The sequence below is a fragment of the Neophocaena asiaeorientalis genome, unplaced genomic scaffold (genome assembly GCF_003031525.2).
Source record: "Neophocaena asiaeorientalis asiaeorientalis breed wild unplaced genomic scaffold, Neophocaena_asiaeorientalis_V1.1 scaffold14, whole genome shotgun sequence".
NCBI classification, from domain to species: domain Eukaryota; kingdom Metazoa; phylum Chordata; class Mammalia; order Artiodactyla; family Phocoenidae; genus Neophocaena; species Neophocaena asiaeorientalis.
Window position 1 is genome coordinate 11,408,415 of NW_020175192.1, and position 16,584 is coordinate 11,424,998.

A 16,584-nucleotide genomic window follows, 5' to 3' on the forward strand; every position below is an offset into this window, starting at 1 on the left:
GTGGTTGAGAGTCCGCCTGCCGATGCAGGGGACACGGTTTTGTCCCCCAGTCCGGGAGGATCCCACATGCCGCGGAGCGGCTGGGCCCGTGAGCCATGGCCGCTGAGCCTGCGCTCCGCAACGGGAGAGGCCACAACGGTGAGACGCCCGCGTTCCACAAAAAAAAAAAAGAAAAGAAAATCAGTGCAAGCAAAATGAGAAAGTACCCCTGGCCTCTTGTGCCTTACTTGAAACGCTGACAAACACTTTAGCTTAAGGCTCTGTTCAAAAGGCCTTTAAGATCTGAGATAGTTATGTTTGCCTAACTTTATTCAGGTCCTATTATGCAAGCCTGCCACCTATTCAGGACCCCAAGTGTTCATGATTTACCGATAAGGTAAAACTCTCCAATTTGTAATCTAATTCTCCTAAGAAAACCTGCTCTCTGAAGAAATCCAAGAAGCTGGATTCACAGGCCAGGTACTTAATTAACTTCTCTAAACTAATATTTAAAAGAAAACTTAAAAATAAACCACACCTCAGTGAGACTCGCTCTTAATTTTCTACCACAAGATTAAAAGGATGACTGCCCCCTGAGGAATAATAATCACCAAGGAATCCGAACACAAGAAAGCTTATTTGCAGACTGGCAACGGGGTCCCCTGGTGGAACGTGAACATTGCTAACCCAGCATCTGTCATCATGGTCACATCTTACATCACCAGCGTTTCAACATATCACGATTCTTCCATTGTCAGCATTTATTCTATTTCTGTTCAGCTCCATGCTGCTTTCTTTAAAGCAGTGCACAGGCCAAGGGAATAGAAGCAACTTTTCATGAAAGACACAAAGAGAGACACGCCTTTGGGCACTCAGATGCTGGGCAGCAAGGAGCAGAGTGGCGCTTAAGAAGAGCGGTGCTGGGGGCTTCCCTGGTGGCGCAGTGGTTGAGAGTCCGCCTGCCGATGCAGGGGACGCGGGTTCGTGCCCCGGTCCGGGAAGATCCCACATGCCGCGCAACGGCTGGGCCCGTGAGCCATGGCCTTGGCCGCTGAGCCTGTGCGTCCGGAGCCTGTGCTCCGCAACGGGAGAGGCCACATCAGTGAGAGGCCCGCGTACCGCAAAAAAAATTTTTTTTCATTAAAAAAAAAATAAAAAAGAAGAGCGGTGCTGGAGTCAACAGCTCCCTGGGTTCGATGCCAGCCTTCTCACGAAGCTGTGCAAGCTCGGGCAAGTTACCTGCCCTCTCTGTGGTTTCTTTACCTATAAAATGGGGATCGTAGTTGTAGTTCCTCATAGGATTGTTATGAGAACTCAGTAAGTTAACGTTCGTAAGACGTTTAGAACGGCGTCTGGCAACTAGTGTTTGATGAATACACTAAATCTTACCAAAATTCCTTGGTTAAGGAAACTAGCCGTTTCAACAAAACTGAGAAAGAAAAGCCACGTTTGGTAACATGCCAATATCCAGGTTAACATGCCCACTGTTCACTGAGAAATAAAACACCAAAATAACCACTACAAGTGCAAATACTTTAAGTCTCCATGAAACAAAAACTATTTGTAAAAAGAAACATTTAGAAATCGGAAAATCAATCTAAGTTACAGAGACATTTATTGAGCTACTACCACATTGTTAATCACTGTGCTAGATGTTGGTGATAAAGAAATTAAAATTACTCTACATATATGTCTTCAAATCCCAGGAGCAGAGACTACTGAGAGAGTAGGATTCATGCTTTTATCCACTGCAATATATTGAGAAGTAAGCCTTAACTTTTGAAAGAAAACAAATTTCTACCCAAGTAATAATGGAGTAGTGTTATTATTTAATTATGGGCTAACGCTCTTGTTGGGTATGTATGTTTTCTCCAGAAACATACTGCAGGAGTGTCAAAACTTTTGGAAACAACCATATTTCCAGGGACAGAGTACGATGATGTATTGTTACTGTAGCATTAATTGCTCTTTTACCTTAAAGTTTACTAAGAATTAAAAATAAGATCCTTTCTAGGACAAGCTCTGTGCCAGACACTCTGCCACATGTTTTACACACAAGATCACCTTACAGTTCCACGAAGTAGATATTACCATCATTTTCTTAAAAATAGATGAAGAAACTATGGTTTAGAAAGGTTAAAGGTCACCCAGCCAAGAGAAGAAACACACCATGAACCAAGTTATGCATCTAACCTAACTGAACCCGAAGTAAGTGATTTTTAATTAAATTTTCTGTGTCACCAAAGCTAGGCTTATTGGCTGATTTCTCCATAACCTGTCCTCATCCCACTTCTCAATGATAACCCCCTTCCAAATAAATAATAATAATAGCAGCTTTGTACTTGTTGAGCACATATTTACATTCTAATGAGGCATACATACTCTCTATTACTATTGCTACAATTTGTATTATGCAACCCTATGGGGCAGATTCTGTTATTCCCAATTTACAAAGGAAGACGTAGCCTCAGAGAAGTCAAGTAACTTGCCCAAGGTAACACAGCTCATAAGTGACAAGGCCAGGATAAGAAACCAGGATTCAAAACCTACACTGGCCCACTCCAAATCTCAAGGCACTCTGAAGAAGTGGAACGCTCATCTAAATTTTCTGAATGTAAACCTCTCCACCAGGACGCCCTTCTTCTCAGCTGCCCCATGAGGCTGGTCTCTGAAAAGCGAAGATATTCTTCCAGGAAGTTCCCACCCCTCGACGCGATGGACTCCGCAGATTCTTTGGTCCCGGTGAGCACCCATGGGCCTGAGCTAGAAGCTGAAATGAAGAACTAAAAAGGGAAGAAAGAAATAGAGGGAAGGAGAGTAAAGAAGAAATGCAAGGGAAGTGGCTGTTTCCCAGCAATAGATTTTCCCTGGGCCCCTTGGAGCTCCGCCCACACTGGAAAACAAGCAGAGCGAGTCTAACTCAGACCTCTCCAGGCTTCCCCTTCCAGACCCTTCCTCACTTCGTCCTTCCTCCGAGGTAGCTAGGCAACCAGACCCTATATACACAAAGAGGAAAGCGATGCCCAGCCCTGCCACACAGGTCTTCCAACAAAAGCAGAACTGGTGACTTATAAATACCCGCAAGGTGACGGAAACACAGAACAAAAAGATAAGGGACAAACAGTACAGATGTTTGAGGGTCTGGATCTCTAGTCCGGGTAAGAATTTTAAAAGCCCTGGTAAGACACTGGTGGACAGAAAGTTGGAGGGCTCGGCTGGGACACCAGATAGCAAAGCCCATGGCGATTCAGTTCAAGAGCAAAGAGACTGGAAGTGAGGTTGAACAGCTCTGACATTAACACAGCAATGAAGGTCTGGGGTATGGACACTATAATATACATTTATTTCAACTGCTCTGAGGACTTTGGGCCAGGTCCTCGTTTTCATCCCTAGTTTGGATAGTGGAAATCAATGGATACACGAACGCAGTCAAATGATTCCCTATTTAACGAGTTCCTCGAGCATGAAGAGTAGACACACAGAGGGCTTCCCTGGTGGCGCAGTGGCTGAGAGTCTGCCTGCCGATGCAGGGGACACGGGTTCGTGCCCCGGTCCGGGAAGATCCCACATGCCGCTGAGCAGCTGGGCCCGTGAGCCATGGCCGCTGAGCCTGCGCATCCGGAGCCTGTGCTCTGCAACGGGAGAGGCCACAGCAGTGAGAGGCCCGCCGTACCGCAAAAAACAAACAAACAAAAAGAGTAGACACACAGAAATTTAAAATGGGATTTTGTTTCAGCAAAACACATCCATTCAATACCTCTAAGAATGTGATCTTTCCACTTCAAGAAGGTGCATTTTTGATGTATTTCTTCTGCAACTTCTTGTGTGTTAGCTTACGTAATAAAAAATTATGGCAATGAGACCAAGTAGAAGGATTTCCAAAATCTACCCTCAGATGTCTAAATGTGTCAGAAACAGACATTTGGGTTTCTCTTGTACATTAAGTTCCTACAAAAGGAAGTGCCATGGAACTCTCATACCTCAACAAAGCCCAGGTTTGTGTATAAAGTAACAGTAGATAATCCGACACATCCCAGCCCAAATGCTACTGCTTCTAAGCAGCTTTCCTCAATACCCTACCCAGTGATTTCTCTTATCTGTTACAGCAATTAACCTTTTCTAACCTCAGTTTACTACTTTCCACCTAGTAGCCCACAAGCCACCTGAGGGCACTGCAACGCTTGGCACAGAGTAGGTACATAGAAAACTTCTAGAAATCATCTATTGATGTTGTATGTTCAAATTTAAGAATACTAAATATAGTATTTGCATATGACATTTGTACTTTAAAGAGCTTTTAATGGGAAAGACATATATGCGCACGCCAACGACAAAAACACTGAAGAGGATTCATGAAAACATCACCAGAAAGAGGAAGCCAAGTAATGCCTACATTTGCTTTAAGAAATTTTACTTCAATAATGATTACTGCAGATGTGCCTGTCCAGAACTAAAGTTAAATTAGCCTGGTAGCTGCTGCCTGGTGATAATTCTCTTAGTGTCAGGAAGCTGGTCAGTATGTGATTAAACACCATTCTGCTCTTAGCCCCACCCTAGATGCTATCAGTTCCTTCAACAGAAGGTTCTGCAGCTGACCAGCCACACTCAAAAAAATAAAACAAAAAAACAAATCAAGCCAAATTTTCATACAAGTAACTACAAATTCTAAACACCCCCTTCCCATCCATGCACCTTTTACTCGTCTTTACAGCTCAGCACACATTTAAAGCATAGGGGGGAATAAATTAAAATCGGCCACTCTCGTGACTCACAACAGATCAATATTTAAAATTTTTAACTTACAATGTCAATAAAATACTAACCAGCCTGTCAATTGATTCCAAGTTTCTAAACCATTCCTACCTCCTGTTCCAAGATATGCCCCAGGACTCTCCTCACCTTCCACCACCACGCTTCACCCCTAAACTATTCAGCCACGTCCACGGGGAAAAACACCAGAACATGAAACACACATGGACTTGGCTGACTTGTATGAGGATCTTCCTTTTCTAACCCCTATTCAAGCTTTGTGAAATGTCCAGCAAGTAGATTCTTTGAGTGCATATTTTCCTTAAACTACTTTTTTAAATGGCAAAACAAGAAATCCCTAAATGGAGTTTTGCTAAAAGTTAGAACAGCATGCAATCAGATTAAAAACTGAGAAATACTTTTAGACTTCATGAAAAGTTGTCCCTAGCTAGCGCTATGACTTTTAGCTGGTCATTTCACCTTTCTGGACTTTACTGTCCTCATTTAGTGATTTGTCCCTTTCAACTAAAATGTTGCACTATTTAAAGATTTTTTAAAACCATTTTGAAATGGATTTTGATATCTGGTGAGGAAAGTCCCCCTTCATAGTTCTTCTTTTTCAAAATTTTCTTGGCTGTCCATACATTTATAAGCCCAATTGAACTTTAGAACCAGTTTGTCAAATACTTTTAAAATTACTTTGAAATTCTTATTGGAATTATATTTAATTTATAAATTAATTTGGAGGAAACTGGTAACTTTATGATACCCATTCAGGAATACAGTCTTTATCTCCATTTATTCAGGTTTTTATGTCCTTTGGAATACAGTATTCTTCAGGTAGTTCTTTCAAATGTGTTTTTACTGTTACCAAGAATGTATTTTTTTAAATTTTGTTTTCTAGTTTGATTAGTACTGCTTTCCTATGCTGGTAGGTTTAAAAAAAAAAAAAAAAGCCTTGGGATTTTGTGTTTATCTTGTCTGGCCAACTTATTGAAGTTTGTTATTCTAGGCTTTGTTTCAAATAATAACAGTTTGGGCCTATCCTTAAAAGACAAGCAAAAAACTAGGGAAAATATTTCCAAAATACTTTAGAAAGTACACACATGAAACAATGTTTATGATATATAAAGAGTGCCTAGAAATCAATACCTTAATAGAAAAATTAAGAATACAAATACAATAGTCCCCCCATTATCTGCAGGGGACATGTTCTATGCCCCCCAGTGGATGCCTGAAACCATGGATAATACTATGTATGTTTCTTCCTATCCTAACTGGTGGGTACATGTACAACATGGATATACTGGACAAAGGAATGATTCACATTCTGGGCAGGACAGAGTCGGATGGCACAAGATTTCATCACACTACTCAGAACAGTGTGCGATTTAAAACTGATGAGTTATTTCTGGAATTTTCCATTTAATGTTTGGTCCACAGTTGACCATAACAAACCACAGAAAGCAAAACCATGGATAAGAGAGGACTACTAACCAAGCTGTTTAAAAGTTGAAAACCAGTGAACATATGAAAATGTTCAACTTCATTAATAAAAATACAAATTAAAATGATGAAATGCCTTTTTCCCAGCCAATGACTGCAGAGGAATAAAGACAATTATCTGATGCTAGAGAGGTGAAGAAACCAACAGTATATTAATAAGTCTTTTTAGAGAGAAATTCAGCATTATCTATCAAAAAGTTAAGTGCACATAACCTTTTCTTCCAGAAATTCCAATTCTAGTGATCTCTACATTATACTCGTGTTCCAGAGTTAAATTTTTTTTTTTTTTTTTTTTTTTTCACGCGGCATGTGGCATCTTCCTGAACCGGGGCACAAACCCGTGTCCCCTGCATCGGCAGGCGGACTCTCAACCACTGCGCCACCAGGGAAGCCCTAGAGTAAATTTTTAAATGGCATATGGAAAAAAAATCCTTAAATATCCCTTAACTTGTCCAAGTGTATGTAATTCATTAATTCCAACATGCCTAATAGTATACATAAACATAAATTGATTTACCGAGGTACATATATCATAAAGAACACATAGACAAAATAAAATCTTACATGTTTAATTATGTAAGAGCATATTATGATTGAGTTCTACTAAGTTAAATGCATAAAATGCAACTCTATTACTGTGTTAGAAATACCAGCACACCTGTGTCTGAAGATGTATACATAAAGATGCTTAGCATTAGTAACAGCAAAAAATACTGAAAAATAACTCAAATGTCAGCAGAAAGTGGTAAGACATTAGTGTGCATCCTTATAACAGCTACTATTTAACTATTAAAAAGAATGAGGTATGGCTACACATTCCGATACACAAGATCTAAGATTTATTGTCAGGTTAGAATAAAGAGAGGGAGTAAATCATATGTATTGCATCTAAAAAAACATTTTTATCTGCATCTAAGTGCATAGAAAGATGCGTATTTTACCATTAACTGTGATTACACTTTTGGAACAGAATGGGGTAAGAGATTGAAGGGAAAAGTACATTTTTACTGCATGTACTTCCGTATTTTTACATTAAAAAAAATCACAAGCCTTATTACTTTGTACTTTTTTTTTTTTTAAAAAACAACTGAAAAATGAGGGAACATGGTATTTATGGTCCTTTGCAACTCTCCAAAAGTTTATGAAAAACAGATTTTCTGAGGAGTCTCCATGTTGATTTCAGTCACTGATAATGTCAGTTATCTGGTACTGGGTAGTGATGATTGCCTGGGAGGTGCAGACAGTGAGAAAGAAAACAGAGAAGGCATCCAACAATTCCAAACATTCTGTAAACGCTTAAATATCCAGTCAATGTGATCTATTCTGTCTCTATATGAAAGTAAACCATCTGAACATTTCAACAAACTTTTCAGAAATCACAAACACCACCAAAAGATTTTATTGTATTCTGAGATTAGGCAACAAGATGTATCTGTCTCTTTGAAGTACAAGCTTCCCCCATGAAAAGAAAAAATATATGAAAAACATCAAGGCAGTAGAATGAGGGTCAGAAAGTGGATCTGTAGGACTGAGGAGTGAATAACATTCTATTTCCTAGGGATTAACATTTACACAAACATTGACTTCACTAATGGAGGACCGTTTCTACCCTTTATCATTTTGTTTAGTTTATCTGGCCAGTATGATGCAAAACAAACCCAAGATGAAGCAGGGGACATGGCTACTATATATGCAACTCTTCTAACTCATAAGTCACTAGTATATCCAGAAACAACACTCTACGTCCAGGCTCCACAGGGATTTCCCAACTCTGAAAATCCCAAATTGGGATGGAATGTCACAAAAGGGATTTATTGTATTACATGAAAATATAGCCCTATCCACAGTCATTTTAAGTATAAAGCTAACACAAAACCAAACTGACAAACCTCAGACACACTTAATTTTTGATGAAGAAATCAGATGTCCCTCCCTCTACACAATGTGCTTCCCACATAGTCCTTCCAAGGAGTCACCATCCTTCAAAGCCCTGCAGAAAGGCAAGCTGTAGTACTTACTGCACGCCTTCCACAGGCACTGCACTAGGCACAGTATGTACTAGTCCCGCCATCTAGCACACAAAGTAATGAACTGCATGATCCTGGCCCAGGTTCTCCCAAAGACAGAGACATTACAGCCTTCCAGGGGAGCCCAGTCCCAGGTGTATCTTGACCCCTTCCCCATTCTCCTTGGAGCATGTTGCCAGAACCTAGCATTTGCCATGGTAGATATTCAATAAAAATGCTTACTGAATAAATGGACGAGATGGTGAATTACTAGAGAAGTGAATGAAGCTCAGTATGATTAAAAGCAGAATCTGCAGGAGAAAGTGTCACAGATGAGACTATCTGGTGAGGGGACATGATCAAAGGTTTTGAGCAGAAGAATGGCAGAGCATATTTCCAGTTTTTGAAAGGTAACCCTGGCTGTCCCGAAGATCGAGAGCTGTGGAGAGGCAAGGCTGGAGGGCAAAAGGTGTTTCAAAGCTGGCCCAGCAGCGCAGAAAGTTTTGATGGTGGCCCTGCTCTGATGGTAGCAGGGAAGATGGAGAGAAGGCAACAGATTTAAGAGATACATGGGAGGATGAATTGCTGGATTTGGCAACAGACTAGTTAGGGAGGGAGAGGGAAGAGTTGGGCACCCCGGTAAAGGGTGACTCAGATGTGGACTACAGGGGAGCAAGTTTGGGGGTGAGGATAATGAAATCAGTTACTGGACATGTTAACTTTAAGGTTTTTGAGAGCCATTCAACTAGAGGTGGTGTGGACACTTGGATAATTGAATCTGGAGCTTAGGACAGAAGTCTGGCACAAAGGACATCATCCATGGGAGAGCAGGATAATGAGAAGTGAATACACAGGACAGAGGGCTAAGGAATACTATCACTTAAGAACCAAACCAAGGAAAAAAGATGAAAAGGAGAATGTAGGAGGGAGGTCAGAGGTGGGAAGCAGGGGAAGAGGCGGGGGAGTCCACGGTATCCTGAAAGCCAAGGAAAGCAACTGTCAAGAAAGGGAAAAATCCAAAATGTAAAATGTGTCAGTAGTGGGATACGTGGTTTTTGTTTCCTTCCTTAAACTTTTCTGTATTTTCCTAGGATCCTTGATAGATACATACTTTGTTATTCACCAGAAAACTTTAACTGTGTAACATGTCTAACTGTTATGATATCCCCATAAATTAAAGAGCCACAAACAGTCTTCTATCCTCAGGGCATGTGTTTTGAATTCATTCTCTGGGTCTGGTGATCTATCTGCTCCAGCTTCATGACCAGTGACACACATGGCCCAGCCTCCCGGCCACGGTCTGGAATCCCAACAGAGCAGAGCTGGCTGGCCTATACACAGATGGTCCAGTGACCCTGGGGTCATAAGCATACTGTTCAAATCAAATGGCTAACCAGCAACAGACCCAGCCTACTGTGTCCCACTTCCCACCACTAAGTCCAAAGTTCCCCAACTCTGCACCATTTCTTATAAACAAGATAGCCTATAAACATTCACACAGATATAGGAGGTCCAAGGCTCACCAAAAATATTTGTTCATTGCCTCTGAAAAGGACTTATGTTTACTTACAAGGTCCTGCCCTGGCAAGCAGAAGTGTATCATTAATGAAAATGATGGTAACCCACTGAGCCAGCACAGATAGTTACCAATGACTCCATACCCATTGCTCTGATGATACTTTAAAAAAAAAAAAAAAAAAAGGGAGGGGAGGTTTTACCCAAGATACTTCTAGAGGTCAACAAGGATATAAGAAATAATATTCTAACCTTCTACCCCTCTCTTGACCCCAAAACAACGTTTTGGCATATTTACACCATTTACCTTAATAGCACCCTCTGGGAGTAGGCTGAGAGTAGCTATCATCCTCTTTACTTTATAAACTAACAAACTCTAAATATAGGAGTTATTTTACTTGACATAAAGGGATCCAGAGAGAGATGACAGCTCTTTTTCCAGAGAGAGACGTAGGGGTCAATTAGAACAGCATGGTCTACTTGAAAAAGGGAATGGGCTCCAGACCCAAACTCGAGCTTCAGCTGACTCACCGCTCAAGGGAGTGTGTTGAACAAAAGCACTTCCTGGGTCCCTTCCAGCTCCAAAAAGCTCTGATAAGCATAGATGGGTATGTTATAACCCTGACAGCCAGAGTGAGAGGAAAGATCTTTAAAACCGGATCTTAAACATGTAAGTTTCCATGTTTACATACCACTGTTTGAAAAGCAGTCTCTGTTTCATGAAAGAAAAATGAACGTTTGTAGTCATCTAGATTGAATATCTGTGCATTTTCGTTCATTGATTTAAAAATAAGGAGCACTATTGGAATGTTGTATCTGCTATTTCTTTTTTAAATACAGCATCTTAAAAAAAAGAATGCATTTACTTCAAAATAATTCTTGGGATGAGTAGCCTTTCCTTTCCAAAAAAAGAAAATTTAAAAACTCTGCCTGGATTGTTTTGTTCAAATGGATTTTACTATACTTGGTTTTCACAGGGAAAGAATCACGGACATGGGGTGCTAAAAATAGATGCAATAAAGCTGAGGGAAAGGAAAGTACTCATGAGACTGACACTAACAATTAGCACAAAAAAAAAAAGTGGCATCACCAGCATTAAAATAAGAAATCTGAGCCCATTCTGGGAACACTGTCACAGACTGCCACGGCCATCTAGCTTCACAGGCTGGCCCAGCTCCCCAACAGAAGTCCCTCAACCCAGGGGACAGCCTTATAAGGCAACTATGCCCAGAAAGGAGATAAGAACACTAGGCACTTAACATTTCCAGAGGCCTCTACAAATGTTAACTCGTTAATACTCATGGTGCTCTGGGAGAGCCATGCCACCACCATTTCCAAAAGACACTGGGGAAGCAAGACACCTGCCATCACGTGTAATTATGGCCAAGTGGGTAAGGAGATGGCAGCCCTTCTTGGGCGCCTGGTTCAGGGCGTGACATGCCTCAGTTTTGTCAGAAATTGAGTAAACGCTTTCCTACTCATGAACAGGAAGGGGGAGGAAAATTTCTCCACTCTGACAGTAAGTGAGGAGAGGCCTCCTCCCTCCCCCCTCTTTCTCCCACAGATTCCAGTCCTTGGAATAATTAAGACTCCAACTTGAACAGCCTAGGAAAGGAGCAAGACCCAGGCGAGGGTCTGGAGGGAAGACAGGGCATATAGGAGGATGTGAAAATACTTGTTCTCTCCAGGTTGGCTTCTAGTCTCCAAGGGGACACTTCACACACATTCTTTCACCTTCAGGAATAAACTCGGCCACTGTGATTACAGCGCCAGTAAGAAATAAGACAGCAACCTATACCTTTGGAGAGGATTAAGTGGCTTCATTCTGTTTTTAAAAGTTAAGAAAAGTTCAATGCAGTAAGTATCTAATAATGTTTACTGAGAATCTACAGTGTATGACAGCTTGTAGCCAGGTGAAAATATAATATAGCAGTAAATTATATATATGTGTTTAAAAGTCACCTAAAATATAAGCTCTGCTTGAATCTTAAGTCTCCACAAAGGCCAAGGCTCTTAGCCTTGTTCATTGATTCACCCTAAACCCTACATTTGTTGCATGAATTGTCTTTAAAACTAACAAGCAAAGGAGCTCGAGGTCCAAAGACAAACGTGTAGATATTCATGAAAGGACAGAAGTAAAAATATTAGGTAGCATATTCAGTGTGCTAAGTCAGAGACTGACTTAATAGTTCCATGAGGGGGAAGCCACTTAGGCTAATACTTGGAAAGCCCAGAGGGTAAGCCTGGGGGAAAAATGTAAATGCAAGGAGAGGATGAAAGAAGACATTCTAGGCACAAGCTCGTCAGGAACCTGGAGGTGGAATCATCTTTGTAAGAACAGGGTGCCCAAAAAGTGGCAACAACTCAAACGTTCAACAACTGATGAACAGATAAACAAAACACAGTATATACATACAATGGGAATATTATTCAGCCATAAAAAGGAACAAAGTACCAATTCATGCTACAACACGGATGAACCTTGAAAACAGTATGCTAAGGGAAGTAAGCCAGACACAAAAGGCCACATTTTGTACTATTCCATTTGGATGAAATGTCCCCAAAAGGCAAATCCACGAAGACAAGATTTTATTATAGTTGCCAAGGGCTGGGAGGAGGCGTTGATGAACACAGGTTTTATTTTGGGGGGGAGAGAGGGGGCTAGCAAAAAGTGTTCTGAAGTTAGAGTTGTGATGCTTGCACAACTCTAAATGTGCCCCCAGGAGACTCAATTGTATGCTTTAGAAGGGTGAATTTTAAGGTTTGTGAATTATACCTCCGTAGAGTTATTAAAAAAGAAAGAACAGGACACCACCACCACCTGACTAGACGCTGGGATGGAGGTAAAGGAGAGAGAGTGCACACGTGCAGACAGCAGACACCAAGTCTGGAAATGCAGGGAAGAGCCTCATCACAGGCAGCTTTAAATGTCAGCTACAGAAATCTGCATCTTACCCACTCACTACAACCCAAAAATGGTGGTGGGCAGTGTTCTCCAGTTTTCAGAGTACTTTCCTAGACGTCAGATCCTTTGACCGAGGAGCCTCCAAATGTCTTCAGGTGCTAGCTGATTTATGGAGAGTAACACCTTTGGAAGAGGTACCTCATCTGCCCTTTGTGTGAATGGACTAAGGTGAGAGAAAGCCAGTTGAGGCTCTGAGGGTCTAATTTAGAGTCCAGACAGGTAAGATGGTGAAGGTGGGACAGATTAGACTGTGGCAGGTCGTCACGGGCCACCCAGATTTTCTGAAACGAGAGATGCTATATGTAACTGGGTGACTCACATCCTTGAAAAGAAGTTGCCACATTACTCACCACTGGGGACTTAGGCAGGTACCGTATCTCAAATTTCTCTACGAAAGCAAGATCCTAAGGGGTACTAAGCCCCAAAGATCTCTTGATCTCCTTGGTATAAATTTTTCGAAAGAAAGAGTACTCCAGGGCTTCCCTGGTGGCGCAGTGGTTGAGAGTCTGCTTGCCAATGCAGCGGACATGGGTTCGAGCCCTGGTCTGGGAAGATCCCACATGCCACGGAGCAACTGGGCCCGTGAGCCACAACTACTGAGCCTGCGCTCCACAGCAAGAGAGGCCGCGACAGTGAGAGGCCCACGCACCGCGATGAAGAGTGGCCCCTGCTTGCCACAACTAGAGAAAGCCCTCGCACAGAAACAAAGACCCAACACAGCCAAAAATAAAGAAATAAATTAAAAAAAAAAAAAAAAAAAAGAAAGAGTACTCCAGACTGACAGTGACGTTTAGTATAAGACAACAGATTCTGAACTAACTGTGTAGGTCAAATCCAGACTTGGCAATTCATGAGCTGTGACCTAGAGCAAGTTATTCACCTCTCAGCTCCTCACCTGTGCATTAGGAATAATGATGGTTGGTACCTACCTGATACAGTGTTACGAGGACTGAAAGAGTTAACATACACGAAATGATGTGAATGGTGCCTATAACAAACTAAACAAGGCCCCCTCGTTACCCATCAGCTATGCTTTTCCTTCACAGCACTTATCACAGTTTATAATTTTATATTTACAGGTGCTTTTATTTAATATACACTTCCCCACTACACTGCAAGTTCCAGGAAGGTCAAGGACAATGTCTGCTTGCTGCCCATTGTATCACTAGGGCCTAATACATTAGGAGTTTAATAACTCTGGAACGACTACATCACCTGGGAATTACATATTCCGTTTCTAAGGCTGAGAGCCACCATAACTGATCAACAGCCCGGCTACTGCAGAATGAAGACGAAAAGAAACAAACGCACTCAAGGGGTAAAGGGATCCATCCAGGAAGTTGAGGGGAAGAACCAAAGAGGAAAATGTTTTATTTTTCCAGTATGCTAACCTGATTGGCGAATGTGGCTCTGCAAGCCTAGTTTAAAAAAAAAAAGAAGAAGAAGAAGAAAAAGCTTAGCATACCGGCATTGCGTTCTGCAGGTGGTACCTCTGTGGCCTATGCAACAGGCCTGGTTGGGGAACCAAGGACAACTGATAAAAATTCTTTAAAATATCCTCAAATCTTTATCATTACTCATTCAAAATTCACAGCCAGATAAGGCTCCTCTTTGCCACAGAAATATGCCACATTCATTCCTACTCCCAAAACCTTTATGATGGTGAAACTCTGCTATCGCAGCGCACATCTCTATTTAAATCTGTCCAGTTCATTAAAACCCATCTCTTTCTTCCACTTTCTAAAGAGCCTGTTCCCCTCTCATCCACACAGATCTCTCTGAATTCCTAAGCCCTCTGTCTATATTACACAATAGTGTCAATTGACATAGGAACTCATAGTATTTTCCCATTGCTTTCTGTGTTGACAGAGGCTTTCCAAGTAGGCAGGAAAACTGCTTCTCTGTAAGCACTTCTACATCCCACCTAAATGGCCAAGACAACAAGGACCAGTGAGGGTACCCCAGTGAGTTGTACCTCTTCACCACTAATCAACGTTCTCTCCACCAACTCCTTCCCCATCTGTCAACCACAATCAAGGACTCAAGGAAAAGGCATGTTTTTATTTGCAAAAGAGTTTCCAGTTCCTTGGAGAAAGGTGCTGCGTGCGTAGAAATTCAGTATTTCATAACCTCAGTGGGAATTTACCCTGAAATACTTGGAGTAAACGCTAAATGAGATGCAACTTCCATTCATATGGGACATTCAGGATGAGTCAAGACTGAGGTCTCCAATACATCTGCTCATTTTCTAGAGTCGCACTCTAAGAACATCTGTGTAGACTTGGTGGAGAGCGTGTGCTCTGCAGGAATGTTCTGGTAACAATTGAAGAGGTCTTGTGGGCTGGGGTTAATGGTGATTGCCCGGCCCACATGGGGAGACCGGGGCCCCACTCCTGAGCTGTATGTGGCTCTTGGGACGTTGTGGGCACTGATCGCAGTGAAAACAGCCCCTCTGGGGTGGATGAGAAAGTCCTGATGGTACCTTGTTCAGACTGAGAAATACTCGTGACAGCTTCGACACTGGAGTCCAGGCCCCCTTCTCAATTTAGAGGGGAGGAAAAGGACCACTGCAGGGTCCACACCTAATTAAAGGCATTACTCTTTTAACTGTGTCTATAAAATTTCCTTCCAGGAATGTAACTGGCTAGCTGTCCACCAAAACTTATGTCAAACTGACCAACGTCTCTCTGAGTGTCTCTATCCTCACCTCAAGAGCAAGCTAACCGTGTGACCAGAAAACTAGAGCTACAAGGCTCTGACACACGTTTCCAACAAGTAACATCTCTGAGATCAGGATGCATCTTACAGTAGAGTTTATGCAGCAGTGTTATTGGTTCACTTGACGTTGCAACCAATTCAATGAAATTCTGTACGTGCACACACAACACCCAAAGTATTGGCCTCATCACCCAGTTATCACGTTTAAAGCCGGCAAAACATATCAAGGGCCTATTACATAAGACCACAAAAATCAACACTTTTCATTGTGTTCAAGGAACTTGAGAGTAACAGCTCCAGAAATTATCTAAGCATTTTAGTGCCTACAAGCAATACTCAAAATAACTAGGAGATGTCTTGAAGGGGGGTTTAAAAAAGTCAATATGGGGAACTTCCCTGGTGGCGCAGTGGTTAAGAATACGCCTGCCAATGCAGGGGACACGGGTTCCAGCCCTGGTCCGGGAAGATCCCACATGCCGCGGAGCAACTAAGCCCGTGCATCACAACTACTGAGCCCACATGCCACAACTACTGAAGCCCGCGTGCCTAGAGCCCACGCTCCGCAACTAGAAGCCACTGCAATGAGAAGCCTGTGCACCGCAACGAAGAGTGGCCACCGCGAGCCGCAACTAGAGAAAGCCCACGTGCAGCAACAAAGACCCAACACAGCCAAAAATAATTAAATAAATAATAAATAAATAAAAAGGGAATGTAAGCCCTTTGACCCAGAAATTCCACTTCTGAGAGTCTAGGCTAAGGAAATCACTAAGGGTGTATACTCCAATTTAGCTAGGAGGATGTATAGCACTGTTTATATCACAAAGCTGGAAACAAGCTCCTGGCTCAATAATAAGGAAAGGGTTAAATACATTAAGGTACATCCTTACTACGGCATAGTATAAAGAATTAAAGACGGGGCTGCAGAATGTATCCACTGGCATGCAAAGATATTCATAACGTAATGTAAAGTGAAAAGAAAATCAAATGTAAGTAAACACTATTATGGTACGATCTCGTTTTTGTAAAAATAGAGGGGAGTGAGTGTATGTGTGTGTTCACACTCGTACACACAGAAAAGGACATATATAAGATAGATACTAGGGGCTTCCCTGGTGGCGCAGTGGCTGGGAGTCCGCCTGCCGATGC

General features: G+C 42.0%; 1 protein-coding gene and 1 pseudogene across 4 annotated transcripts in view; both read right to left on the reverse strand.

Annotated features, from left to right (window-relative positions):
* The window catches only part of LOC112413115 (MAD2L1-binding protein-like), a 29,113-nt pseudogene extending 14,922 nt beyond the window's left edge, over positions 1-14,191 (reverse strand).
* Positions 1-16,584, reverse strand: part of RBPMS (RNA binding protein, mRNA processing factor) — a 188,246-nt gene that overhangs the window by 157,297 nt on the left and 14,365 nt on the right. The gene's annotated exons all lie outside the window — the stretch shown is intronic.